Genomic DNA, 27874 nt, shown 5'->3' on the forward strand with positions numbered 1-27874 from the left:
ATGATCATGCACATTGATCAAGTTACGGTGCTGCTAGGCATTTTACAACAACGTGGTTTGGGGTCCTATTGCAGGAGGACTGTGCAGCAGCACTGATGTGACGCAGTATTTATCTCCACCCTGACCTTTGGCGCTGCCGCCACAGCAGCAATGCCCTGGCCCGGCCCCACACCCTGGCCCCGCACGGCGCCATGTCACACTGACCCAGCCCGGCCTGAACCGGCCCCAGCTGCCTGCTCCCACTGCCCTGGGCAGGGACAGGCCGCTGGAGCCAGCGTGTGGCAGCCACAGCGAGTCCCTTCAGGCTGGGGTGCCCAGCCCTTGGAGGGGCTGGCCCTGTGCCCACCCGGGGCAGAGCGGTTCCTCATCCTGCCCGGGCCCGGGGTGCCCAGCGCCGGCCTGGCCCCAGCAGGGACCTGGCACATGGCTGGTCCAGGGTGGGGACCAGCACACGTTTCCCCTGGGATGAGCACCTGGCACATGGCTGGCCCTGGCGATGGGCACAGACCCATCGCAGCCCAGTGACAGTCCCGGGCTCTTGGCAGACATGTGGTGGGGGCTGTTGGCAGCAGTGGGAGATGCCTGGCCCCGCAGGGGAAACCCAGGGGATGCCCTGAGCTCCCGAACTGCCCTGGGCATGGCACCGTCCTCTTGCTGAGTGGAAATCCATTGCCAAAATCCCTAGGGAGGGGGTCACCCTGTGACAGCTGCATGTGGCAGGAAAAGAGACCTGTCTGAAGAAGGCTGAGGGGCCCTGCAGCTCCTGCTGGGCTCTGGAGAAGCTGCCGGAAACACATGGCTTAGAAATGAATCCTTGGACTTTTCTGCACCTCCCAGTGGCTTCCTGTCTGGGAGACTGGCCACTGCCTCCTGCTCCTTCCCACTGGATCTCCTTGTACCTCCAGAGTGGCAGAGCAGGCTTTGACCTTGGGAACACAGTGTGGATGTCTCGTGGCAGGATCTCCATGCCCTAATGCCTCTGTTTGAGATCCACACCCCTCCTGGGTCCTCATTAAGGCAGTCCCCACCTCAGCTCTGCAGCTCCTGTCAGGGATGGGGTATGTTTGGGGATGGGGATGCTGTTTGAATACGCTTGCACTTGTCATCTCCTGGGTGAGGCATGGGCTGAATGGTTGTGAGTTGGCCCACCCAGAGCATGACGTGTCTTTCACTTACTTTCCAGAGACCCTTGCTACCTGGGGAGGTGTGTCTGACTACACTGTAAGGCAGCTGGTGCTGAGCCAGGTGGGACTGCCCCGCTAGGCCTGGAAAGTTCTTCGAAAGAGCTTCTCCAAGGCTTCTCCAAAGCTTTGCAGTACAGCAGGAGTGGGCAGGGCACAGAGCACCATCATCATGTGCTGACAGATCATCAGCCTGTCCACCTAACAGTCTCATAATTCTTCTCTTCCTTCCTGTTTTCAGGGAGTCAGAAGTATTCAGCTTGGGACCTTTGGTGTTGTAACTGGACAAGTTGGTGGTGGGAAGTGTGGCCTTCTGATTGTTCGCACACCTGTGTTCCACCTTTCAAAGAATATTGCAGAGGTTCACAGCCTCCCCAATGATAAGGCCTATGTTGCTGGTAAGAAGACAGCCTGGCACTTTTGCTTCCCCTTGGGACATCTTTGGGATGTGCACAAGTGCTGTTCAGATGTGACTGTTAGAAATTCAGAATTCCTCCACCAGGTCCTGAGAACAGCTCCATTTCTCTTTATTATTATTATCATGAGATCATAATGCACAATACAATTATACTCCCTCTCTCTCTGACTTGCTGTAACAGCTGGCAACATGCCCAGTGTACTGGGGCTGCCTCTTCCGCTCAGATCTAGTTAAAACCCTTGGTCCATGTTTATTGCCGCACCAGACCTTGTACAGGCAAACACCAGCGTTCATACTGCCTCTTGCATTCTCCTTCTACTTAGAAGTGAGCCAGATGTAGAGAGCCTTGAGAGAGAGATGGGGACCATGGTGAGGATGAAAACCCATCAGAGGCCAGCTTTGCTGTGACTGCTGGTCAGCGCTGCCAGCCCTGCAGATGTAGTGGACATTGGTGATGCCTGTGGGGCAGGAGGAGCTCAGAGCTGTGTTTGGAGTGGGTCTTTCCTTTCAAAGGATTCCATCTTCTCTCTTATGGCAACATGAGTCTGGCTCCTTTCAGGGACAGGCCTCTGGCACCCAAAGCAGGCATGTTTGCTGTGCACGTCTGAGGGCGCTGGGGATGGCCTGAAGGATCTGAAGGGGTGTAGTGCAGTGCTTGTGTAATGCACTGAGTGTGGGCACAAGTACCGTGACCTGGCACCCACTTCCCCATCATGGGAACTCTCTGCCTTTCTCCTCTCCTTGTCCTACCACTGTGTCTCAGGTTCATACTGGATTGCTAGGACATTCCCATCTCTGTAGGCAAGAAAACCTTGCTGTACGCTCGGCACATCAGTTGCAGAGTGCTTTGAACTTCTCCTAGGGAGGGATGACATCAGCTTCCCACAGGAGCTTTACCAAATGTTAAAGAAGACAGGCCAGTAGCAGTTTCTTGCTTGAAGACCTCAAAGCTGCTGACATTCTCTTTTAGCCTGCTGAACCGCTCTGTTAGTGACTTCATTCTTCTTGTGTTGCTTCCTAGGTCGTAAAGAAACAGAGCCCCTGAAGTATGCTCATGTAGCCTCAGACTTCTCCATTCCTTGGCAAACAGTGGAGGCCTGCACAGAAGAGACCATGTGTCTTTACTCTCGCTGCCTCAAGAGTGGCAAGAATGTTGCCCTTGTTCTGAAGGACATTGGCATGCTTGTTATTCAAGGAAAAGACGTGCAAGCGAGAATTTACAGAGACTTTCTGCAGAGGCTAAATGGGACTGAACAGCTGGTAGAAGTTCTTCTTGGGGTAAGTTTCCATTTCTCCAGTTCTGCTTCTCGTGCTTTTGAAATCCTAGCAAAGTGCAAGTGAATGCACTTCTGTTGGCCTGCCATGACCTCTCTGGTCATGGGGATGGTCCTGGCCTAGAGTAATGCCAGCTTCCTGGACTGTTCTTCTCTAGCGTTCAGAGGACTTGGTGACATAGAAGACCCTGGGACTTTCTCTACTGGGTCAAACCAAAGTCCCCTCCAGCCCAGGATCCTGTTCCCATGTGCTCATGGAAAAATTCAAACAAGAGATCCCACCTATTGTGTGTTTTGCCATGAGACTTCCCTTCTTCCAGAAAACCAGGCTTTAGTGCCTTTATGTCTTAGGATCACATTTGAATCCAAGACTGGAAGCCAAAGAACAGGCAGACCAAGGCCCAGATGGGAGCAGACCCCTTTTGCTGCTGTCACTGTGTTGGTCTAGTTGTGCTGACCAGCTCTTTGCAGTGCCTCTGGAGCCGCTGTGGCACAAAGGGGGGCTTCTCCTGATGTGTGCACCCACATGCCACACTGTGTCACAGAGAGAATCCTTCCACCCCAGTGCCCTTCCCCAGATCTGTAGTGCAGTGCTGTCCTTCAGCCTGGGCTTTCAGGGGCAGCTGTAAAGGTGAGATGTGAAAGCAGTCTGAGCTCAGCCCCTCAAGGGCTAAGCCAGAGATGCAAGCAGGCTGTAGCTGGTTCCCAGCTCTGTCTCTTCCTTCTGTCTTAGTCTGTGGCATTTTTTCAGTCCGTTCTCTGGGCCGGGACCATTTTTCCAGCTTTTGTTCCAGTGGGTGCCAGAGCAGGACCCTCAACTACCCCTTGAACACACACCAGAGATTTGGCCCTCACAGTTGTTAGCTGCTGTGTAAAGGGAAAGGAAGGGCTGTGTCACTCTGTTCCTCCATGCTGCAAAGGCAGCCGTCTGAATGTTAGGAGAGACTGTGGGGTTAACCCCATGTCTGAGACCTTTGTTCTCAGCTCAGGAGGCATCAACTCAAGGCAGCAGGAAAAATGCAGCAGCCAGGAACCCCAGCCAGTGAAATGCCTTCTCCTGTGCTTGCCTCCATCAACTGCTGCATTAGGAAGCACCTGGTCTCTGGGCTGAGTCTCTGGATTCTCAGCCTTGCAAAAAGCCTGACAGGGTTATTCCCCTTTCTCATGTATTCCCCTCCAGCTGCTAGGCTGTATAACTGAGGGGCTGCTGTGAGGAACAGAGTTCTTTGTTTCAGCATTTCGGAGAGGCAGCTTCTTCTCTGAGCAGTGGAAATGTTTGCTGCTCTTGTGAGCACTGAGATAATTTTCTTGGCATCATCTCACATGTGTCTCTTGCCTTTGCAGGTGCCAGAGATGAGGGATTCAGTCCTCTCAGGCAGCAAAGCTGCTCATTTTCAGACCCATTCTGGTCATGTCATTCTTTCCAGAGTGAGTATGTTGGCTTCTTAGCCCTGATTCCCACAGGAGACGGGAGATGGTCTCCAGTGGCAGCACAGAGGATTTGGGTTAAAAGGAGCTTTCTCACAGGAACGATAGGGAAGTCCTGGAACAGTCTGATGAGGAAGCTAATGCCCCTCCAAGCACTGGAGGTCTTCCTTATGTCATTCAGCTGGCTCATACAGTCCTCCAGCATCTGGTATAGTCTGCATATCCAAGTGTGGATTTGGGCATGCTGAGCTTTCTTCTGGGCATGTTGTGCAGCCCAGGGCGTTTCGGCTGGGGGGAATCCCTGTCTCTGTGGATGTAAACAGTTGGTTGAAAGCAAAATTCTCCTGTAGAACTGCCTGTGGTGGATCTTGGGAAACTGCATAGATAAGATATTTGCATGAGAAGCGGTAGACTAGGCGTAGCGGAAGATCACGCGGTGTGACGCGCAGCCTAGGGGTGGAAACGAAGTGCACCTGTATGTAAGCTTGCACGCAGCCCACAATAAACGCCATTTTAGCATCTCTCACATTGAGGCCTGTGCTTTGTGACCCTGCAGTAGAGGAGGCTGCAGCGCTCCCCTGGTGGCACCGTGGGTCCGGGCGAGAGCACGGCAACAAATGGTGACCCCGACGTGATTCGGCAGGACCGACACGTCTCGCCGTGAGACCCAGGGGGTGCGGGCCGTCTCCAGAAGGAGAACGGCGGCTGCAACGGCGAGCAGCGGGCGATAGCTGAGAGTCCGGACGATATGGAGGCGTTGATAAAGGTAGTTGTGTTCCTAGCTAAGACATGGGGAGCTTCTGTGAAGCCAAAAGATATTACACTATGTGTAGAGCGGCTCCAGAAAGAAGGAGTCATAAATAAGCCGGGGGACTGCTTGCAGCCGGAATTCTGGCCGCAATGCACTACGGTGCTGGCGGAGCGAGCTATGTCCACAAACAAGGCTAAAGATCTCAAGACGTGGGGAGTTATACTCCGTCTTTTGAAGCGGTCGCGGGAGGAATTACAGACTTGGAAGGCCGCCCGCGACGCGTTGCTTCATCAGGAGAAGGCTGAGATGGAAACGGAGGAGAAGTCTAGCTATGGGGGCGGGGAGGCCCCGGTGAAAGAACAGGAGAGCGGGGGCGGGGAGGCCCCGGTGAAAGAACAGGAGAGTGGGGGCGGGGAGGCCCCGGCGAAAGAACGGGAGAGCGGGGGCGGGGAGGTTCCAGTGATCCTACCGGTGGAATCCCAGGAGCCGCCTCCGGTGTATCCGTGGCAAGATCTCGCACAAGACAGAGAGGGATGGGGGGTCGACGGGACCGAACCCGAGGATTGCGTGCCTGGCGCAGTTTTGAGGAAGACGCTTAGTGAGGAAGATAGGACCCTGCTGCCGTGGGCCCCGGCAGAGGAGGGTGCTGTAGGCGGGGAGAGTCAGGCACTGCAGCGAAGGAGGAAGGGTAACGGCCAATCAGAGCGGAGAGACCAGAGTTCGACCTTGAAAGGAGGGAGGAAGGTTCGGGTGAGATTGCCGGTTGAGGAGGAGAGCGGAGAAGATAGCAGCGACGAGGAAGGCGGGGGCTTGCAAGAAGTTACGCGCACGCTGCGGGGGTGTGCAATAGAAGAGACACAGGCGAAAGGGAAGCCGAAGGGCGGAGAAGAAGTAACAACATCCCCAGTCGACACCCTATTGCGTGCATTAGAGGAAATAAGGCGGGAGGTCGAAAAACAGAGGGACCTGCTCAGCGGAGCTAAAAGGGGAGTGGCCCCTGCCAAGTCCATACCACTCACTGACTGGCAGCTAATAGCCGATTCATGTGCCCTTCAGGGCTTACGGTTCGAGCAAGTGCCGCAAGTCTGCCCCATAAGGGCAGTACCAGGGGAAGGGGTCCAGTGGGTGGCGCTCAAGCCCAAGATAGTACAGAGTCTGATGACCTCGGTGAAAGAGAACGGGCTGAAACATCAGCAAACCCAGATGTTGTTGGATAGTGTGCATGCCCAGGCGTGTACGCCTTACGACCTACGGCAGCTGGCGAGGGCGATACTGTCACCCACGCATTGGATGCTGTGGAAGGAGGCATGGCAAGGCCGTTGTGCCACCCTAGCTGCAGCTGCCGCCGGGAACCCGAACTACCACCTAGCAGGTACCACACTGGATCGCTTGGTGGGGCGAGGTGCAAACCTTGCATCCCCGAACCAGCAAGCGACAGCTCTCAGAGGCCGGGAGGTCATGGCCACAACAGAGGCTTCGCGGGCCGCGTATGAAGAACTCGGGAAGCTAGTAAAGGTAGAGCCACCCTGGACAAAGATAAAACAGACACACGCAGAGAGCTTCACTGAATTCTGTGACAGGCTCCAACGGGCCATTGCAGAGTCAGACTTGCCCCCTGAGGCCCAGGGTCCGGTCATGATGGAGTGCCTCTGGCAGCAGAGTAACGCCATGACGCAGGACATCCTGAAAACGATCCCTAAAGGAGCACCACTTTCGGTTGTCATCCGCACGGTACTGCAAAAACAGGATCAGGGAACAGCAGCAGCGCAGGCTCTTGTCTCGGCGGTGGACCAGATGAGAAAGGGACCACAGCGATGCTTCTCTTGTGGCAGATTAGGGCATATTAGCGCACACTGTCAGTGGCAGGGCCGGCCGATCTCGTGGCAAGGCCGAGGGTCATGCTGGGCTTGTGGGCAGTACGGGCATGTAGCCCGAGAGTGTCCCCAAAACCAACGGCGGAAACTGCCGGGAAACGGGGGGCGGGGGGGATATCGCAAAGGGGCGTCCCTCCCGAAGATCTTGGCCCCGCGCAGGAGTGTGACCGGAGTTGGCCCGACAGTGGCAGAGGTCCAAGAGGAAGACGTCCCAACGTGGCTCTGGCAGTAAAATTAGGTGACCGCCCGGTGGTGCGGGCGACGCTGAGCTTGGGAGGATGTAGTGACGAGGGGAGGAGGATAATAACCATGCTGGCGGACTCCGGAGCGGACGTGATGTGCATAGCACACGCCCAGTGGCCTGAGAGCTGGCCCTTGATGGATGCTGGTTACATAACCGGAGTTGGAGGAATGGCTAGTACGTACAGGAGTATGATGCCGGTGGAGATCCGCGTGCAGGACGACGACGGCGACGAGCTGATAGCTTGGGTCCGGCCGTACGTCACGCACATCCCTGACTCACTATTAGGCCGAAATGCCATGGCGCAAATGAGGCTCAAGCTCACAAATTTAGTATGAGGGCCACTGCTGGAGGCGGCGTGAAGATCACTTGGAAAACGGAAGAACCTGTGTGGATAGAGCAGTGGCCCCTTACGGAAGAAAAATTGAAAGCCGCCAGAGAAATAGTAGACCATGAGCTACAAGCAGGACACTTACAAGAGAGCTATAGCCCCTGGAACACTCCCATATTCGTGATTAAGAAGAAGGTGTCTGGGAAGTTTCGACTTCTTCACGATCTCAGAGCCGTTAATAGCCAAATGATGGGCATGGGATCATTCCAGCCCGGACTTCCACTGATCTCCACGATTCCGAGAGGATGGCCAGCAGTGGCATTGGACATTAAGGACTGTTTTTTCTCGATTCCTCTGCACCCGGACGATTGCCGTAGGTTTGCGTTCACCGTACCACACACCAATCTGGATGCCCCTGCAAAGCGGTACCAATGGACGGTCCTACCGCAGGGCATGAAGAACTCGCCCGCCTTATGCCAAACTTATGTTGCCAGAGCCCTGCAGCCGGTGCGTGACCACTGGCCGGACATGAAAATTATTCACTACATGGATGACATACTCCTGGCGGCAGAAGAGGACAAGCATCTAGAACAAGCCCTCCAAGAGGTCAGACAGAATTTGGAGGAGGCAGGACTGCAACTGTCAGAAGCGAAGCTCCAACGAGGAAGCGACATCAAGTACTTGGGGTGCTGCATCAGCCCCACGGAGGTGCGGCCCCTGAGAATAGAGTTGAACCCGAAGGTGACTACCCTACACGATGTACAAAAATTAGTAGGTGCGTTGCAGTGGCTGAGGCCTATCATTGGCATAATGCCGCAGGAGATGAACCCCCTCCACTATCTGTTAAAGGGGAAGGCACCCTGGGAGCCCAGACACCTTACGCCAGAGGCTCAGAAGAGTCTTCGCAACATAGAGCAACGAATGGCCACAGCTGGATTGGGAAGGTGGGATCCGCAGGCCCCTATCACCGCTATGCTGAAGGTAACCAAGGCAGGCCTTATAGGGGCCCTTGCGCAGAACGAAGCAGCTAAAGTGAGGATCCTACTGTGGCTATTCTCCAACCAAGTCGGTACAGCGTTCTTACCCATCACTGCGGCAACCGCTAAGGTAATCACCAAAGCACGGAAGGCTTGCTGTCGGCATTTCGGTAAGGACCCAGACGTCATCGCGACATCTATACCTAAGGCAACCTGGAATGCTTATTTTGCCCAAGACGAGGAGGTTGTCTTGGCGCTACATACCTTCGGAGGAGTGCTTCAGCACGGAAAAACCCCTGCGCTGTTAGAGAGCCTTCAGCATTGCTTTCCAGAGATTAAGCCGAGGGTACTTCCACAGCCCCAGCCGGGTCCGACGTTCTTCACGGATGCCTCGTCGCGAACCTCTACAGCAGCAGTAGTTTGGTACAAGGATGAGCAGTGGCACAAGGCTACGTGGCAGCAGGAAGCCAGCGTTCAGTGGCTGGAAGCGAAAGCGGTCTGCATGGCCCTGGCGCTAGGACCAAATAGCCATGCAAACATCACCACGGATTCCATCTTCGTTCACAATCTGGTAAACAGGATGGCCCAGCCTGGGTTCGTAGGAAGCGATATCTGCATGATGTTAGAAGAGGCGCTGCAGAGCCGGACTGCGCCCTGCACTATAATGCATGTCAACAGCCATCAATCGCTGCCTGGGTTCTTCTACGAAGGAAACAGCCTTGCCGACGGGGCTGCCAAGGGAATATGGACGATGACCGAGGCGAAGGAGGTGCACGACTTCCTTCATTTGGGGCCTCGTGCGCTGGCAAAGCACTCAGGCATTCCTCTGGCCAGAGCACGCGAAATTGTCACGGCGTGCCCATATTGTCAGAAAACACCGCTGTGGGAGGCGGGGGTGAACCCCCGGGGTCTAAAAGGGAATGAGATATGGCAGACGGACTTTACCTACTTCCCGGAGTTCAAGCCACGGCCTTGGCTGGCGGTAACAATAGACACCTGTAGCACTGTGATCATCGCAACGCAGCATCAGAAGCAGACGGCCCGAGCGGCACAGAGCCACTGGAACCTAGCCATTGCGTGGCTAGGGGTGCCAGCGAAGATAAAGACGGACAACGGGCCCTGTTTCATCTCTCAGAGCACAGCCGAATGGGCACAGCTATGGGGAATTGTTCTACTCAGAGGCCTGCCCTATAACTCCACAGGCCAGGCAATCGTAGAACGGGCCAATCAAACACTGAAAAGGAAAATAAAATCCCTAGCTGAGGCGGAAGGCTGTGGGGGAGGCATCCCTCCTGAGAAACAGGCGATGCTACTGCATCGCGCGCTCTATGTGCTGAACCATCACAGCAGAGGGGATTGCCCCATGGAGCCAGTGAGGAGACATTGGGGGCACCTATCGCCCTCGACGGGTCCAGGTGTGAAGGTCCGCTTCCCAGGGGAAGGGGAGTGGGAGACAGGATGGGAACTGATATCACAGGGAAGAGGGTATGCCGCGATAAAGCGGGAGGAGCAGATAAGATGGGTTCCAATGAAATGCATAAAACCTGACCTAAATGCACGTACGGGAGGGTCTGGGGTGTAACTAATCATTCTTGGTGAGATTCCATCCTGAACAGGGCGACGCCAGACGGGATGCTGCTGCATGGCTGCATTGATGTTTATCGCCGGCTTCATGATTCCGGGGACTGCAGAGTCATACTGGAGGAGATGAGCACAGGCGCACAGAGCAGCTCACTACTGTATCCCGTTCAACCCCGAGGCGGGGCCGACAGAGACTTTCCTGACAGGGAACAAGTCAACACAGGGGTGTGGATCTTGTCATGGTTTGATTAGAAATGGCTTATAACACTAGGCTTGATAGCATTCACAGTAGTAATAGTGATATGCTGCGGCTTGCTAATTCTGAATTATTGCTTACGGCATGTACGGCTTAACTGCTTGATAGACATGAGCGTAGAGTATATCAATTAATAGTACAGGAAAAAGAGGTTCTAGAAAAGGGGGGAGATGTGGTGGATCTTGGGAAACTGCATAGATAAGATATTTGCATGAGAAGCGGTAGACTAGGCGTAGCGGAAGATCACGCGGTGTGACGCGCAGCCTAGGGGTGGAAACGAAGTGCACCTGTATGTAAGCTTGCACGCAGCCCACAATAAACGCCATTTTAGCATCTCTCACATTGAGGCCTGTGCTTTGTGACCCTGCAGTAGAGGAGGCTGCAGCGTTCCCCTGGTGGCACCGTGGGTCTGGGCGAGAGCACGGCAACAACTGCCTTCTGCTGCAGGTGCCCAGCTTGTGAGCACTGATGGAGGCCCAGCTCCCCCTGTGTGTCCGTTGGCTGTATTTGCTTATGGGAGTTAAGGCTTAAAATTGACAATATTAGCTTAAGGGCATAAGAGTGCTGACTGGATGGCTCAAGTCAAGCGGCAGAGGCACAGGGAGAGACAGTCAATCGTGCCCTGCAGGAAGAACCAGCCATGCTGAACCCCCATCACCAGTCTTTCCCTGAGATCGAGTGCAGTGCAGGTTTCCTGCTCTGCAAGTGGCAATTCCCTTCCCTCATTTATGATGCCACAAGATATCTCAGACTGAGAGGTAAGTGCCAGTGGGAAACCGTAGTGAATCCTGGTTAGGCTGTGACATAGCCTTGGGGATGCTGCAGTGACTCTCCTGGTTCTCCAGCTATGGTTGCAGTATCCCTGCGTGGGGTGCCTGAGGCCAGGCCAGACCCAGGGGTCTGGTGACAGCACAGGTCCTGCAGGTGCTGGCTGCTCTAGTGGTGCATGTTCAGAGCCTCTGAGTGTGCCTGGAAGTGGGGCTAAAAGCTTCATTGCATTGTCTTGCAGGTTCAGCAGAGAACGGAAACACAGCCAAGGGTTCAGTCAGGCTCATTGCTTCCAGTTGGGAAGGAGAAGGAGAGTGAGTGGTGAGAAGCTGGCTGAAGAAAAGCCAAGTGTTCAGGAAGTCCTCAGGTACCACCTGGCATCAGATGAGGAGGTGACCGTCTATGTTTACTTCTCCGGCATAGACGAGGAGGAGAAAAGAGCAGCTGAGAGGCTGGGGACACAACAGACAGACTAAGTGTGTGCCAGATCCAGGAAAAGCATGGGAGAGTTGAGGGGCAGTGACCCCCCGAGATGTCAGAATCCCAGTCGCAGAGCCACTGGGTTTAATGTGACATCCTGAGACTTTCTGTGACTTGGGACTGACCTGGGTTAGACCTTGATACCATGCATCTCTCTGCAGCCCCAAGCAAATGGCCAGCACTCCTCTGGAGTTGGATCAGAGAGCCCTTCCATCCGAGTGGCTGCTATTTGGCACTGAGAATAGGATTACAATGTGGGCCATAGAAGTTCTGAGCAGCTACACACGAAGGGATCCCTGCAGTGTTTGTCTGCGCCTTTTTGATCCTCTCACTGAATGCTGAAACCCAGAAGCAGGTTCACCCCCAGTCTCGGCCCCACCGGACTCAGTCCCAGGCTGACCAAATGCACATAGGACCTTGTCTGGACCCAGGGGCCTGTGTCACACCACAGTGAGCATGAAAACACCATCAGAAGCACATCCAAAAATGTATGGTCTGGAATAGCCTGCAGAATTTCTCTGCCCTTCTGTCTGTCAATCCCACTTAGTATCGTTCTTTCCCACTCCTTAACTCCTCTGGGGAGAAGAGCTGCCTCCTGAGCCGGCAGGAGAGGTACAAGTGACTGCCAGCCATGCTGGAACACCCAGAGCTTTGTTCTTGTGAATTAAACCAAATCTCCAAACTGCTGTGGATCTTTCCTTGGTGTGGTGTGAACTCTGCCATTTGCAGCTTGTGAACATTGGAGGGGCCCCCAAATGACCACTGAGGAGTTAGGGGTTGAGGGCAGTGCCTGTTCCCAGGGCAGCTCTCTCCCAAGGTCATGCCATAGCTCTTTGTCTGCAGCTGCGGTCAGGGTGCCTCAGGGACCCCCCGCTCTTTGTAGGTCCTAGTCAGAGCAGTGGAGTCAGCCCTTTCATGGCCAGCACATGTCCTAGTGACAAGGGGACTCTGCAGGGAGGTGGGAAGAGCTGGTTTAGGCCTCCTGAGGCCGAGAAGGGGTTAAGGCAGAGCCTCGCTGTCCTGGTGCCAGTCCTGGCTGCAAGATGGGAGGGGACCCTCAACTCTCGTGTGCATGTTTGCTGCATTGAGGATTGGGCTTCTGGGGGTTTGACAGGAATAAGGTGGATCCCAAAGACTAGAAATGGTATCTGCTGGAAAGACAACACAGCTAGGCACAAACCGTCCCAGAGGTTCCTGCAGAGCATTGGTGACAACTTCTTGACACAGGTGGTGGAGGAGGCAACAAGGAGAGGTGTGCTGCTGGACCTCGTACTAACAAACAAAGAAGGACTGGTGGAAGATTTGACAGTCAGGGGCAGCCTTGGCTGCAGTGACCATGAGATGGTGGAGTTGAGGATCCTGCGAGGAGGAGGCAGGGCACCGAGTAGGATCGCACCCCTGGACTTCAGGAGAGCAAACTTTGGCCTCTTCAGGGACCTGCTTGGAGGAATCCCATGGGTTAGGGCCCTAGAAGGACAGGGAGTTCAAGAGAGCTGGTTAATATTCAAATATCACTTCCTCCAGGCTCAAGAGTGGTGCATCCCTATGAGAAGGAAGTCAAGCAAAGGAGGCAGGAGACCTGCATGGATGAGCAAGGAGCTCCTGGCAAAAGTCAACCAGAAGAAGGAAGTGCACAGAATGTGGAAAGGGGGACAGGCCACTTGGGAGGAATATAGGAGCATTGTCAGAGTATGCAGGGATGCGACGAGGAAGGCTAAGGCCTGTTTGGAATTAAATCTGGCAAGAGATGTCAAGGACAACAAGAAGGGCTTCTTCAAATACATCAGTAGCAAGAGGAAGACTAGGGAAAATGTGGGCCCGCTGCTGAATGGGGCGGGAGCCCTGGTGATGAAGGATGCAGAGAAGGCAGAGTTACTGAATACCTTCTTTTACTGCTCAGGCCAGCCCTCAGGAATCCCAGACCCTGGAGGCAAGAGAGAAAGTCTGGAGAAAGGAAGACTTTCCCTTGGTGGAGGAGGATCGGGTTAGAGATCATTTAAGCAAACTTGACACCCACAAATCCATGGGCCCTGATGGGATGCACCCACGAGTGCTGAGGGAGCTGGCGGACGTTATTGCTAAGCCACTCTCCATCCTCTTTGAAAGGTCATGGAGAACAGGAGAGGTGCCTGAGGACTGGAAGAAAGCCAATGTCACTGCAGCCTTCAAAAAGGGCAAGAAGGAGGACCCAGGAAACTACAGGCCAGGCAGCCTCACCTCCATCCCTGGAAAGCTGATGCAGCTCCTCCTGGAGGCCATGTCCAAGCATGTGGAGGAAAAGAAGGTGATCAGGAGTAGTCAGCATGGCTTCACCAAGGGGAAATAATACTCAACAAGCCTGATAGCCTTCTATGCTGGAATGACTGGCTGCGTAGATGGGGGGAGAGCAGTGGATGTTGTCTCCCTTGACTTCAGCAAGGCTTTCGACACTGTCTCCCATAACATCCTCATAGGGAAGCTCAGGAAGTGTGGGTTAGATGAGTGGCCAGTGGGGTGGATTGAGAACTGGCTGAATGGCAGAGCTCAGAGGGTTGTGATCAGCAGCACAGTCTAGTTGGAGGCCTGTAGCTAGCGGTGTCCCCCAGGGGTCAGTACTGGGCCCAGTCTTGTCCAATTTAGTCGTTAATGACATGGATGAAGGCACAGAGTGCACCTTAAGCAAGTTTGCTGATGACACAAAACTGGGAGGGGGGCTGATACACCAGAGGGCTGTGCTGCCATTCAGAGAGACCTGGACAGGCTGGAGAGGTGGGTGGAGTGGAACATCATGAAGTTCAACAAAGGCAAGTGCAGAGTCCTGCACCTAGGGAGGAATAACCCCATGCACCAGGACAGGCTGGGGGTTGACCTGCTGGAAAGCACCTCTGTGGAGAAGAACCTGGGAGTGCTGGTGGACAACACGTTGAGCATGAGGCAGCGATGTGCCCTTGTGGCCAAGAAGGCCAATGGTATCCTGGGCTGCGTTAGGAAGAGTGTTGCCAGCAGGTGGATGGAGGTGATTCCCGCCCTCTACTCAGCCCTGGTGAGGCCACATCTAGAGTACTGTGTCCAGTTCTGGGCTCCCCAGTACAAGAGGGATGTGGCACTACTGCAGCAAGTCCAGCGAAGGGCTACAAAGACGATTAGGGGACTGGAGCATCTCTCTTATGAGGAAAGGCTGAGAGAGCTGGGCCTGTTTAGCCTAGAGAAGAGAAGGCTGAGGGGGGAATCTTATCAATGTGTATAAATATCTGAAGGGAGGGTATAAAGAGGATGGGACCAGACTCTTTTCAGTGGTGCCCAGTGACAGGACGCGAGGCAACAGGCGCAAACTGAAACACAGACAATTCCATCTGAACATGAGGAAAAACTTTTTCACTGTGAGGGTGACAGAGCACTGGCACAGGTTGCCCAGAGAGGTTGTGGAGTCTCCTTCTCTGGAGATATTCAAAAGCTGCCTGGACGCGATCCTGTGCAATGTGCTCTAGGTGACGCTGCTTGAGCATGGAGGTTGGACTAGATGATCTCCAGAGGTCCCTTCCAACCTCAACCATTCCGTGATTCTGTGATTCTGTGAAATGGAATCTCACAACCAGAAGGGATGTGGCCATGATTGTCTGTGGCTGCCTTGGCTGTAGAGATCATGAAATAGTGGAGTTCAAAATCCTGAAGGGAGCGAGGAAGGAGAGTAGCAGAGTCAGGGCCTGGAGTTCAGGCGAGCAGACTTCAGCCTTGTCAGGGAACTGGTAGTGGGGGATTCCGTGGAGGCAGGTCTGAGCGGCAAAGGAGCTTGAGAAAACTGGCAGGTGTGTAAGAATAGCACCCCCCACCCCAGGCACAGGAACGGTCCACCTTGCTAGGCAGGGAAACAAGCAGAAATATCATGAGACTGGCTTGGCTGACCCGAGAACTCATGGTGGAACTCCAGTGCAAAGAAGGGAGTATACAGGAGGTGGAAGCAGGGACAGAAAGAGATCTTGGGTGTGCGGGGATGGTGTCAGGTATAGAAGAAATTCTTAATACTTTTGGGTTAGGTCAGAACAGAAGCTTTATTTACTATAGCTAGCTATAGGGGAGAGCAAACGGCAACAGTGGTCACAATAAACCTCACCACCATGGTCTCTGCATATCAAACAGGAACAAGGCTTTTTAAGTTCTTTCTTACTTCTTCAAGAAGTTTCTTAACCAGTCAAAGATCACAGTCAAAACCTTTCCTTTTACGGAATACTATACATCTGTTGGGCCTCAAGACTGGCTGGATCCAGTTTTAACTGGTAACTCTGACCCATGAAGGGAAGTGCCAGAACAGTTAAGAAACATCCATCATAGGCCTCAGTCAAGAGTTCCTTTTAAATCCCTAAGCAGTACAGCAAACCTTGAAATGCATTACGTGGTCTGTATATACACACAAGCAACCCATGGGAAAGCCAAAGCTCAGCTGGAGACTTGCAAGAAGAGCTTCCTCTGCTCAATGAGTACTTGAAAATATGGGCACCTTGCTGAACAGGGTGGTTGAATTAATGAGAGCAAAGCAGGTCAGGCTGAGCTCCTCTGTGCTTTCTTTGTGTCAGTCTTCACCAAAAGGCCTCTGGGCCTCTGTGCTTAGGGAGAGGGTTCAAGGAGGAGAAGAGCAAGCAGGAGTGGAGGAGGATGGAGTGAGGGATCTTTGATCTGACTGGGCAAGCTCTCGGCTGCCCCGGCTGACCTCACAACAGCTGCCCTCCTGCCTGCCTGCTGCTGGCTTATCACAGTGCTGAGGCAGGAGTGACCTCACAGTTAAGGTCCCAGCCATGTCCTCGTCTCCTCCTCTCCCTCTTCTCTCCCCCAAATCTGTTGCCTGTGCTGGGGGAATGTTCTGATGCCCTTGCTGAGATCACAATGCCTGCCCACCTGCCTGATTGCTGATGGCCTATGAAGTTGCTGTGATAAAGATGACCTCACAGTTTGTCTGGGCCTGAAAGGCACTAAGAGGTCTTAATGTTCCTGACCAGCCCCATGTGGGGCCTCCACTAAACCACTAGCCCTGGGCCCCGGAGCCCCATTTCAGCTCAGCCTGGGGGCTTCAGTCCCTGCCTGAGCTGTGTCATAGAGTGACAATCTCCAGCTCAGCCAGAGCCATGACTGACCCATGTGTGACTGGACACCAGTGATCTCGATCCTGGCCCATGGACTGACTTTCTGGCCTGCCCTTGGTCCTGCCTTGTTACCATGGTCCTGCCTGCTGATCACAGGGCTGTGTCTGACCCAGGTTACTCTCACCGGACCTGAACCTGACCTCGAGCCTGATCTTGTGATTGGCTTCCCAGCTTGAACTTGAACCTGTGTTCCTTCTATGCTACAGTACTTCTAATAAAATCCTACAGAAGCCCTGCAGGCCATAATACTGGTGAACCACATCACGGACGGGGTCTGCACAGTGCGCCATGCACTGACTCAAGCTCTGCCCCAGAGTTTATCAGCTTGGGGTTCCCAGCATCAGAAGAGACTTCTTTTTTTTTCTTTTTTTTAAAATAATTTGCTATAACCTTTTTCTGCGATGCTAATAAGATAGTATCTTTCTTAAGAGAGAGAGTTTGTTCCTTTCTTTGTGACCAAAAAGAACTAACTTCTCCTAGTGCAAAGCAGAAGTGCTGGCTGCAGAGGCACTGGGTAAGAGGGAGGTAGATCCCATGAGGATGAGGTGGATGATTCAAGGCAGTGGCTGGGGGTGTCACAAAAGGTCCCCCAAAGGTCAGCACAGTGGTAGTATTCTGACTCAGTGCCAGTCTAGGCAGTGTCCAACTTTGATGAAATATCAGCGTGTCAGCGTGCTCTTCTCTGGGTATCAGAAGGGAGAGAAACAGCACAGAGGGGCCTTGCTGGAGCCTCTTATGAACATCCCTCTGCATCAGCTCCATGCTGCTGACAGAGCACTAAGACAGGGTAGAAATGCAGTGATTCCCTGGGGTCTAGCAGGGAGGTTAAAAACTGACAGTAAAACTGAATTCACAACAGCCACAGATCACCAACTGGCAGTCACTTTTGCTCTCCAAATTTACCTTCCTTTGCATTTCCTGAACATTGCACACAGACTTTGCTTTTGTGTCCTCTATGCCCTCTGTAGCAGTTTGCAGCACAAATATCTCGATCCTCCCCACTTTCCTTACCCAAACCTACTCACCCATCGGGCTGCCCTGTGCAGCGCAGCTGCAGCACCTTGCAGCCCTCTGTCCGTGCACAGAGGGCAAAGCCCTGCTCCTGCCACCCCACAAGCTGCTTTGGTCCTCTTGCCAGCTCTCACTGCTGCTGAACCCTGCTCTCCCATTGGGATCTCAGCTGCAACTGTGACCAAGGACATCCCGCTCTGTCTTGAGTCTCAGCCTCTCTCCAGCTAACAAGTCAGACCAAGGACCGAGCACAGACTGCACTGAGGGTGCTGTGCTCTCCCCTGAGGTTGTGCCGGGGATTGATGAAGGGCTGACCCTGCCATGGGGGACTCTGGCAGAGCTGTCTGCATGTCACACAGATGTCTGAATTGCTTCCACATTCCCAGACAGTTGCTGGAGTGGGGACTCATCCAGCCTCTCTCACTGCCCCATGGCACTGCACCCTGCCTTCTCCCCATTCAGTAATGAGATGTGCAGATACGACCACCCAGCATGGACAGGCACTCTTCCCTCTTTTGTCCTTTCTGTCAGGGAAGAGCATGGCACCATCATTTCAGCTCAGGTTCAACAGGACGCTCATGCATCCTCCATGCTGCTCTCCAGCTTCTCTGGCCACCTTGCATGGTCCAGGAAGGACGTCCCACAGCAACATGCATGTCCCAGCCAGCAGCAGATCTGCTGTCCTAGAGCCAGCTCCCCAGGGATGTAGCTCCAGAGAAGTTTGGCTTTTGTTGTTTCCAAGCACAAGTGAGAGGAGTGGGGAAAAAGGGAGTAGCCATCCAAGCAAGGGGATTGTCTTGCCAGCTCTGAGAATGAGCTTGAAAATGCTTGTCTGTAGGGGCAGGGACTGCAGGACTGCCACTGCGCCAAAAGACTCCTTCCAGGCTGGTTTTGAGCCAGGAACAGGATCATCCTTGATGAGGATGAAGTTTGAAGCCATGTGCACAGAGCAGAATAGAGTAGCAATCCCTCTCCTTAACCTCTTGGCCACCTCTTCACCATGCTGTTGTTGTCAGTGTGTATTTTTCAACCTGGGATAAAACAAATCCAGCTACAGTGTGTTCTTCTGGACTTCTGGTTTTGTTTTTGAACATCAGTGCCAACCAGCAGGGAGAAGTCTGAATGATGTGTCCTGTGTTGTTGTAGGCAAGAGCTGAATCAAACAGTCCCGCCGACTCCCTTCTGGTGCAGGGAGGGGAATTTTCCTTTTCCCCTCTGTGTTTTCCAGGCCAGTTCCAGGGAGGGGAAAAGAGCATTCCTTCGAGCAGGGGAGGTGCAGGGAGGTTCCCAGCACATCAAGGGGCTGGTGAAGACACGGCCATGAGATGCTTTGGGAAAGTGTTTGGAATTCGTTTGTGGCTGTTCATGCTTCCCTTCCTTCTCTTCTCTGGAGGATGACACAGGGCATAATGGACAGCCTTCTCTAAAGACTGATTTGTTATATTTTGGCGGTAGTAAAGTGTGTGCCTTGTGCTTGGTGCTGATCCTTACCCTGTTGATCACCTTGCCTGTTCCCTCCCAGTGTAACACCCCTCAGCAAGACCCATCTCTGCACACACACACACACGCACACGCACACGCACACATGCACACAGAGAATTTTGTGAGCAAAATCCAGGGTTCCGGGCAACATGGTGCTGCCAGTCATGCTGCTAAAAGGACACTGTCCCTGGGTGGGCTTAAACCACGAACCTTTTGGTTAACAGCGGAACGTGCTCCCCCACTGCACCACAGAGACCCCAGCCTGGGGCTGTCCTGGAGCAGCTCTGGCCGGTGTCAGGACGGTCTGCAGTGATGCAGGAATGGGAACGTCCCTGAGCCCAGGCACATGCCCAGCACCAGGGAAGGGGACACTGCCCTTCACCCACTGCCGGGTGCTGGAGGGCAGAGCGGTGCAGGGGGGAGGCCTGGTGCCCGGCTGAGTGGCTGTGGGCAGTTCCCTTCCCAGCATCCACTCTACCTGTTTCCGTGGCCCCTCCACTGCACACACAGGGGCCAATTGGAGCTGTGGGCACCTCACTCCGGGGAGGGCCTTTCTCTCACCTCGTTTGCTGCTGCTGCTGCCGGTGTCGGGGACAGATATGATGCACACAGGAGTGCTGCACAGGGTGGCAGAGGTAACTCAGGGAAGGGGTTTGCTCCTCTCCATCAACCCTCCACTGGGAGGGCCAGAGCATGGGAGCAGTGCCTGCAGCAAGAGTCTCCTTCTGCCCCCATAGACAGCAGAGACGTTGAAGGGGCAGTAGTCTGTGGTGCAACCGTGGTCCAGGAGCAGTCCCCAGCTGAGAAGCCATGCCAGCTTCCCCCATCCCAGCCTATGGGCCAGCCAGAGGGTTCAAATGCTGTTTTCTGTGGAGGCTCTCAGGGCACCAGGGGTCAGCAGGGCTGTGCTTGGCAAAGGGCACATCATGGGACAACAGTATGTCCCAGCCCTCAGCAGGCTGTAAGGGGATGCAGGTCAGTGGAAGAGCTCCTGCTTTGCATGCAGGAGGTCCTGGGTGCAATTGCCCTCATTTCCAGGGGTGCTTTTGTCCTAAATCTCCATTGTCCCCACAGGGGTGAAGGCTGGGAACTGGATGCATTGCTCCTCTACAGAAATGGTGGGCCTGCCCTGTGACGGGATGCCCTGTGGGAAGTGGAGCTCCCCATGTAGGAAGTGACCAACTGGCACACCATCTGAAATGACACAGAACCCTGTGGGACAGGAGGGCGTGGCATGTATAAAGGCAACAGGACTGGATGCTGGCTGGGAGGCTATTTTAGCTGTAGCAGTAGGATTGCCCTGGGCAGGCAGGCAGGTGGTGTGAGGGCATCAGGCTCATCAGATGCACCTGACCATGGGAGATGAGAGCTCAGCAGGAGAGAGACCCCTTTTGGCTGGAAAGTCTGTGTGTGGGTTGCAGGATGGAAATGTCTCTGCCAGCAGGAATATCCTCAGCAGGAGGGCAGAGGGGAGGCAGGTGTAGGTGACCCCTGGGATGTCTCTGGTGAATCACTCCTGTCCCAGCAGCGCCCAACCAGCAGCAGGTGAGCAGGCACTGGAGTCACTGTGGGTGGCAGGAGCTGATTCAGCAGCTGTGGAGGGTGGGTGTGGGAGCAGGAGAGGCAGGAGAAAGCACAATGGCTGGTGTGGTGGTTGTGAGGTCACTTCCATTACACTTGGGCAGGCAGGCATTATGAGGTCATCAGTGGCATCCCAGATGCTGTCCATCAGCAAGGAGAGCTTGGGAGGAGGTGAGAGGGAGGGAGAGGTGAAGGTGACGGTGACATTGGTGGGTTTGATTATGAGGTCTCTCCTTTCACAGCAGTTTATTGGCCAGCAGCAGGTGGGCAGATGTGTGAGGTCATCAAGGGCATGACAAAGCCCATGAGGTAGATGTGAGAGGCTGGAGGGAGAGGCAGGTGACCATGATAGCTGTGGCATAGTGATTGTAAGATCACTTCTATGCTGCAACCAGATTGACCAGCAGCAGGCAGGCAGGTGGGCACTGTGAGGTCATTGAGGGGAGGAGAAAGCCCCCAGGAGAGAGGTGAGCTCCTGAAGAGGAGAGAGGCAGAGGCAGGTGAAGGTGGCATGGCTGGGAGCTTGTTTGTGAGGTCACTTCTACTGCAGCAATCTGATTGGGCAGCAGGCAGGCAGGCAGTGTGAGGTGAGGAAGCAGATCAGAAAGCCTTCCCCATGGAGATGAGAGCTCAGGGCGAAGGCAGAGGCAGGTTAGAGGGACATGCCTGGGTTGTTGATTGTGAGGTCAATTCCTTGCACCAGCTGCACTGGCTATTAGCATGTAAGTCATCAGGGAGGTGGTGTGAGGTCATCAAGAGCATCAGAAAACTCCTGCCAGCAGAAAGGAGAGCTCAGGGGTAGGGGAGAGGGGCAGGCAGGTAAAGGGGGACCAGCCTGGGATGGTGGTGTCACTTCCTTTGCCCTGTGGCAAGATTTTTGGAATTGGAGTTATGACTGATACAAGGATGACGTTTGGATTTGTCCAATATAGTCCTCTATCAGGAGAAATCGACAGATCCTGCATGCTCTGCAGTGGTTGCATAGGACCGTGGCCAGCTGGCTAATAAGGATTCACTGGAACAGCCCCATTCAGGGACTCTCATCCAATCCAGCTGAAGATGCTGTTGCAAGGACACCTGTGGCAGTGAATACCATCAAGAGCTAGACAGCAGCCAACTACCCTGTTCAAGAGGTTTGGATTCCCCACATGAGCATTACCTAAGTAACAGATCTCAAGGAATTTGATTTTTTTAAAACAAACTCTGTGTCCAAGAATGTCTGTGAAGCAAATGCATCATTCTGATCCATCACCTTCTGGTAATGGGCTTGGGCACTTGTGCGGTGCCCCTCTGCTCCTGCTGTGGGCGCTGTGTGGAGCTTCAGAGCAGGTGCACTGTCTCCTGCATCCAAGGCCAGAGATTTGGCTGCAGGTCTGCCCTTGGTTCTGGCAGATGTCTCCTGGGGATCCCAAGGACATCATGCTGGTGATGGAACAGGGCCATGTCTTCAGCTTTGTCACTCTTTGCCCATGTCCATGCACGTGAGTGTGGGAGCAGAGCCTGGCAAAGGGAACAGTCCCATCGCTCCTAGGGACATGCTTTCCTGCAGGCTCTGGGGATGGTCTGGTGGGCCTGGGCTGGGCTGGATGGTGCCAGCACAGAGACACCTGCCCCAAAGCCTTGCTGAGCGCAACCCCGGGTCCTGGGTACATCCCACCTCCAACCTTCTTGGGCGGCTGTGGTCCTGACCAGCCTGTGATGGGGGTCATGCTGGCCACAGGCCTGCTTCCAGGCTCTGACTCAGCCTGGGGGTGGTAGAGAAGAGTAAAGTGCCTGTCCTGTGCCTCTTCCCTGCCAGCTCTGCCCTCCGGCATGTGTTGTGTTTCTTCCTTCCCATAACACCAGGTGGGGGCATGTTTCATCCTTGGGCAGATGTGCCAGGGAGGGACAGGACCCCTGGCTGTCCAGGCATCCTCCCCTCTGCAGGGGCTGGGTGGCAGGGAAGGGGCCTCTCCCCAGCATGCTGAGCACTGAGGGGCCCCTGTGCCAGACCTTGGGGACAGCATGTCCTTTGGTGGGGGCTGAACCCAGCCCCACATGTGTCTGTGGGGCAGGGCAGGGCAGGGGCTGGCACAGCCCCAGAGCTGGTTGAACAGGTGCTTGTCCCACAGCAGATGGGCCGTGGGGCTGAGCAGAGCTGGCAGCCCTAGTCCTTGGGAAGGCAGTTTTGTGCTCGCCCCAGCATGGCCGTGAACTGCAGGTGAGCTCACCACAGAAGCTCCTGCTTGGTGCCATAGGGACGAGCAAACCAGGATCCAGTGCCCAGGTCCTGGGGAGGTTTGTGCTCCCATCCCCTGGTTTACAGAGGTAGTGCTCGAATCCCTGAGCTACAGGGCCACCCTGCAGCCCAGCAACAGCTCTATGGATGCACTGCCACCTTGGAGTGCTCCAAAGCTGTCATCTTCCTCCTGAGCTTCCCCTGAGCCCCAGGAGAAAGCCCCTGTCCTTCTCCACTCCAAATGTGGAAAGCCCACAGGAGAAGAGCATTCCCAGAGTGAGACCTCGTGGAGATGGGTGATGAACACGGCTGCTGGAAACACAACCCCCATCCCCACGGGAAACCCCTGCTCCTACTGGGCTCAGGCTCCAACCGTGCATTTCCCGCAGAGAGAAACAGGCAGGGGGCTGTTGACAGAGGGGGCTGTTTCAGGGCAGGGGCTGCCAGCAGGGAGGCTCCAGGTCCCAGGGCTGGAGGTGGAGTCTGAGCCCCAGCACCCCAAGGGCCCCCAGGGACACCCCAGCCCTGCCCCACCACCCTGGGGACGTTCTGGTGACACCATCTGTGTTCCCCAGCAGAGAGCAGTGCATGTAGGGCCAGATCCAGGCAGGAGGGCAGGGCAGACCATAAGTGGGGCTGGCGCAGTGCAGCTCTCCTGCAGTGTAGCTGAGGGCTGGACATGGTGACTGAGTGCCAACCAAGCCCCTGTGCAGCTCCGACTGGGACAGCAGCTGATCTGGGACGACCGAGGGGAAGGAGCAGGGTCCAGCCCTTGCTTACTCTGCACTTTGGCCCTGAGGTCTAAATCTCCAGGGCAGAAGAGGCTGGTGAGAGGCACCTGGCACACAACCAGGTCCCTGCAGAGCAGGTGCTCCAGCACAGAAGTGTCTGCCCCAGAGCAAGAGCCCCTCTGCACCCTGGGGTCCCCCTGCCCTGCCACACGCAGCCTGGGACAGAGATGCCTGAGACCCCTCGCTGAGCAGCACTGGGACTTTTCCCTCACGCCTACACTGCCTACATCCAGTCCCCTCCTGCGATCCCTTCCCAGCTCTGCACACATGGTCCAGCCCTCCTGCAAGGTCCCCAGCACCAGCGCTCCAGCCTGGAGAGGAGCCAAGACATCCCCAGCCCCGGGACATGCTGCTGCCCATGGAGGGTCAGCGCAGGGCCCAGGGCTGGAGGAGCTCCCAGCGATGCCTGGGGAAGCGCTCCCATGGGAGAGGGTGCTGGTGACAGCTGCCGGCTGCCTCCTCTCCTCAAGGGCAGGATCCTGCTTTTTGCAGGCAGCCAAGCTGTGGCTGTTCCCAGTAGGGAGCCCAGCCACTGGGACCAGGACACACACAACCCCCACTGCTGGGTGGTGGCTTGGCTGCTGGGGGAGAGGAGACATGTCCCTCCAGGGACCCAGAGCTGAAACCCTCTTACGAAGCAGAGGCAGCGCTGGGCAGCACCGGGACTGGGGGAGTTATCCTCTGCCTCCCCAAGACAGGCACCAGACCCTGGGCAGACGCATTTGATTTTGTCTCCCAGCCTGATGGTGCAGGCTGCGGGGAAGAGGTGAGCTGTGCTCTGGCTGCTGGGCAGGGAGAGCTGAGGGCAGTCGCATGGCCCCATGCACTGCAAAAGGAAACATCTCCTCCCATCACTGCCTGCTCCCGTCCCCCCGCGCCCTACACACAGATATTCCCCTCCACAAACCCAAACTGGCGCCCCAGGCGAGGCAGCTCCTTCTTCTGCCCTTGCAGGCCAGCAGCGGGAGGGCAGAGGGGTGGGGTGGATGGGAGCAGGAGGATGGGGGTCCCAGGGCTGCCCAGGGCCCTGGTGCCTCACAGCCCCTGCCAGGAAGGAGCCAGCTCAGGCTGGGCCAGGTGTGCTTGAGGGTCCACGAGGGCTGTGGGAGTGAGGAGCAGCCCCTGGAAACGGGAGTCCCTGCGGAGCCAGAGGAGGGGAAATCCCAGCTCCGGCTGCCCAAACAAGCTGCTCTGTACCATGTGCCAGGGCAGCGGGAAGCAGAGCTGCCTCCCAGCTGCTATGGGGAGGTGATCCCTGGGTGATGAACCCCTCGGGGTATGGCTGGGGTGTTCAGGGCCCTGCTGTCACCTCCGGACACACATCTGTGGGGCCACAGCCCAGAGATAACCCTGTCACTGCAGCTCTGTGGTGGCCTCCTTGCCTTGGGACCAGGGTGACCCTGGTAGAGCCCCAGGGAAAAGAGCAAGTGGGGGCACTCTGGTGGGGGAGGAGACTGGCCCTCCCTGCCCACCCAGAGGGCCATTACGGGACCCTGTAGAGAGACCCATTTTGTCTGGAAACTCTGTGTGTGGGTTGCAGGATGGAAATGTCTCTGCCAGCAGGAATATCCTCCAGCTGGCCTATTCACTGTTATCGCACTCCAGGGACCATGGGCACTTGCAGGTGCACAGCCTGTCTCAGAGCCCGCTGTTCCCAAGACGTGCCCCTTCCCCACTGCTGGTTCTTGGTGCTTTGCTCTCCCTGATCAGCCCTCGGGACACTCCCGCCACCTGGGGAGGGAGGCACCAGCTCTGGATCAAACCTCCAAAGGGTTTAGTAAGAACAAATGCCAATGCACGCTGTAAAAGTACAGGAATAAAAATAGAGGAAAGGCCCAGCTGTTTCTGCTGCCAGTGGGAGAAGGGAGAGCGCTCTCTGGCACTCACGGCTCTCCCAGCTGCACAGGCCTCTCTTCTGTCCCCGGTGCGCCCAACTGCACGGCAGCGGTGGGCTCCCCTGGCCCTGGGCTCAAGGACCGTTTGGCACCAGGGCCCTGTCTCTCAGCCTTGGTGTCCTCATGGGGATGTGCCAGAGCTGCCTCTTCAGCATCATCATACCCCGTGTCCATGGAGGGCGGGGATGGGGTGGCTCTCTTGGCTCCGGGGGCCCTGTCACTTCCTCGGGAGTGCAGGCTCCACCCTGGAAGCAGCAAGGACACTGCATTGCAGTTTTCCCCATGCGGGTGCCCCTCCTGCGCTGTATATCCCCTTCCAACCCCTCCCTTCACTGCCCCTGAGACATCCAGCCCATTATCCCTCCCCACTTTCCCCACCAGGAAAACACCTTGGACAGGATCCCTCCCCGTCCCAAGAGGTCAGGCTCTCAGTACGCAGTGACACTCTGGGCACTGGGGATGGCACCCCAGGAGCCGGCAGCACTGCATTTCCCCCTCACCTCTGTGTGCCTCCCCGGGCCCGTCTCCCTCCTCTGCTTCCCTGGGTGCTTCCCAGTCTTGCTGCCCAGGAACAAAATCCTCCCTGGGCTCAGAGACTTCCTTGGCATCATCATAGTCATCTGCTGGGTCACCTCTGGGCAGGATGGGGACATCTGAAAGGAGAGGGGAGCTGTTGGCAATGAGAAGAGCCCTCCTGCAGAGCAGAGGAAGGAAGGAGGTGCCCGACCAAGGGGCTGAGATGCTGGTGCTGGCAGGACTACAGGAGACCCTGCGTTCTGCCCACCTCCCCTTGGGTACAGGAGTGTGCGTGCGGCAGTGGGGATCCCTCTCGCCCAGCCACAAGGCTGGCAGTGTCGGGCTCTGCCCTGGAACTGGCTGTGAAGGCTCCCCGTGTGCCTGAGGAGATGTTGGGGCTTGGAGGCACGGCTCCTCGGGGCGAATTCGGGACCTGCTGGAGGCAGGGATGGGTCGAGCATGGGAAGTCCCCATGCAACCCCTCAGGGCACAGGGCTGCAGGTACCCAGATCCAAAGGGCACATCCGACCCTCGCCCGCTCAGGACAGCTCTGGAGTCGCACACGAGGGCGATTCCTCCCCACCGCGACAGTGATACTCAGTGATGCCGCTGTCCATTACACAGCTATGGGGAGGAGAGATCGACCCTTCCTCTGCCTCCCCCTCCATTACCTGGGGCTGACCCAGCACCGTCCTCCTCCTCCCTGTCCCTGGGGTCAGGCTGCAGCTTGGTCAGGGACCCCTCTGAAGAGGAGCCTGCGGAGAGGAGCAGCGGGTGTTATCAGGGTGAGCTCTGCTGACCCTGCTCATGGCCAGGGCTGCTGGGAAGGGGGACCTACACAGCAGGGACTGCACGGGGAGGAGGGCTTGGGGCTTGCCCTGCTCCCATGGGACAAACCCCATCTCAAAGGGCCTTTCAGAGCTGCCCTAGGACGGCCCCTTCCCTCACCCACCAGGTACAACCCCGGGGGTGCAGCAGGACAAGCAGGGAGGAGCTGTGCCCCTGGCTGCGATGGGCAGAGCTGGTGGGGAGGAAGCTCCTCTCCTGAGCCCAGCACTGGGCTGCTCTCCCCGCAGACTCCGTGGCCCCAGTGCTGCGGGGACCACTGGCCTGGGAGCTGCCGAGGTGCTGTCCTGGGTCAGGGCTGAGGGAAAGGGCCCTGCAGATGTGCTCCCTCCCAGCAGCGACCCACACTGACCTGAGCGACCAAACTTCGCCTGTTTCTCCCACGTCAGGCTGTAGTCAATCTCCTGGTACACAGCCTCAGAGAAGGACTCCAGAGACCTCCTGGAGCCTGGGGACAGAGGCAAGGTCAGCACAGGGACATGGAGACAGGAGACTGGACCCCAATGTGCTCACCCATCCCTTCTGCCTGGGCCAGCCCAGGACACACCCCACAGCCTGGCCCCACTGCTCTGTCCAGTCATCTTGGCCACATCCCTGCTGACAACAGCATCCCTGTGCATATGGTCTGGGGCAATGGCATCCTCACGCTCTCCCTTCAGAGACAGCCCCATGCCCCTTTTCACCCTGAGTCACTCCCTCCTCGGACCCTGGAGCAGCTCCCGCAGCTCCTCTCCCTGGTGAACTTCTCGCTCTCTGCCAGATGGTTCCTGGCATGGGTGGGAAGGGATGGACGCAGGGAGAAGCCCAGGGACCAGACACCCCCACACAGAGACCCCCCTGCTCTGCGTGCCTCCCAGCAC

At 55.9% G+C, this 27874-nt stretch overlaps 1 pseudogene; it reads right to left on the reverse strand.

Annotated features, from left to right (window-relative positions):
• LOC136993985 (scavenger receptor cysteine-rich type 1 protein M130-like) overlaps positions 1-27874 on the reverse strand; it is a 114302-nt pseudogene that overhangs the window by 25734 nt on the left and 60694 nt on the right.

Source organism: Apteryx mantelli, chromosome 23 (genome assembly GCF_036417845.1).
Source record: "Apteryx mantelli isolate bAptMan1 chromosome 23, bAptMan1.hap1, whole genome shotgun sequence".
Lineage (NCBI taxonomy): Eukaryota > Metazoa > Chordata > Aves > Apterygiformes > Apterygidae > Apteryx > Apteryx mantelli.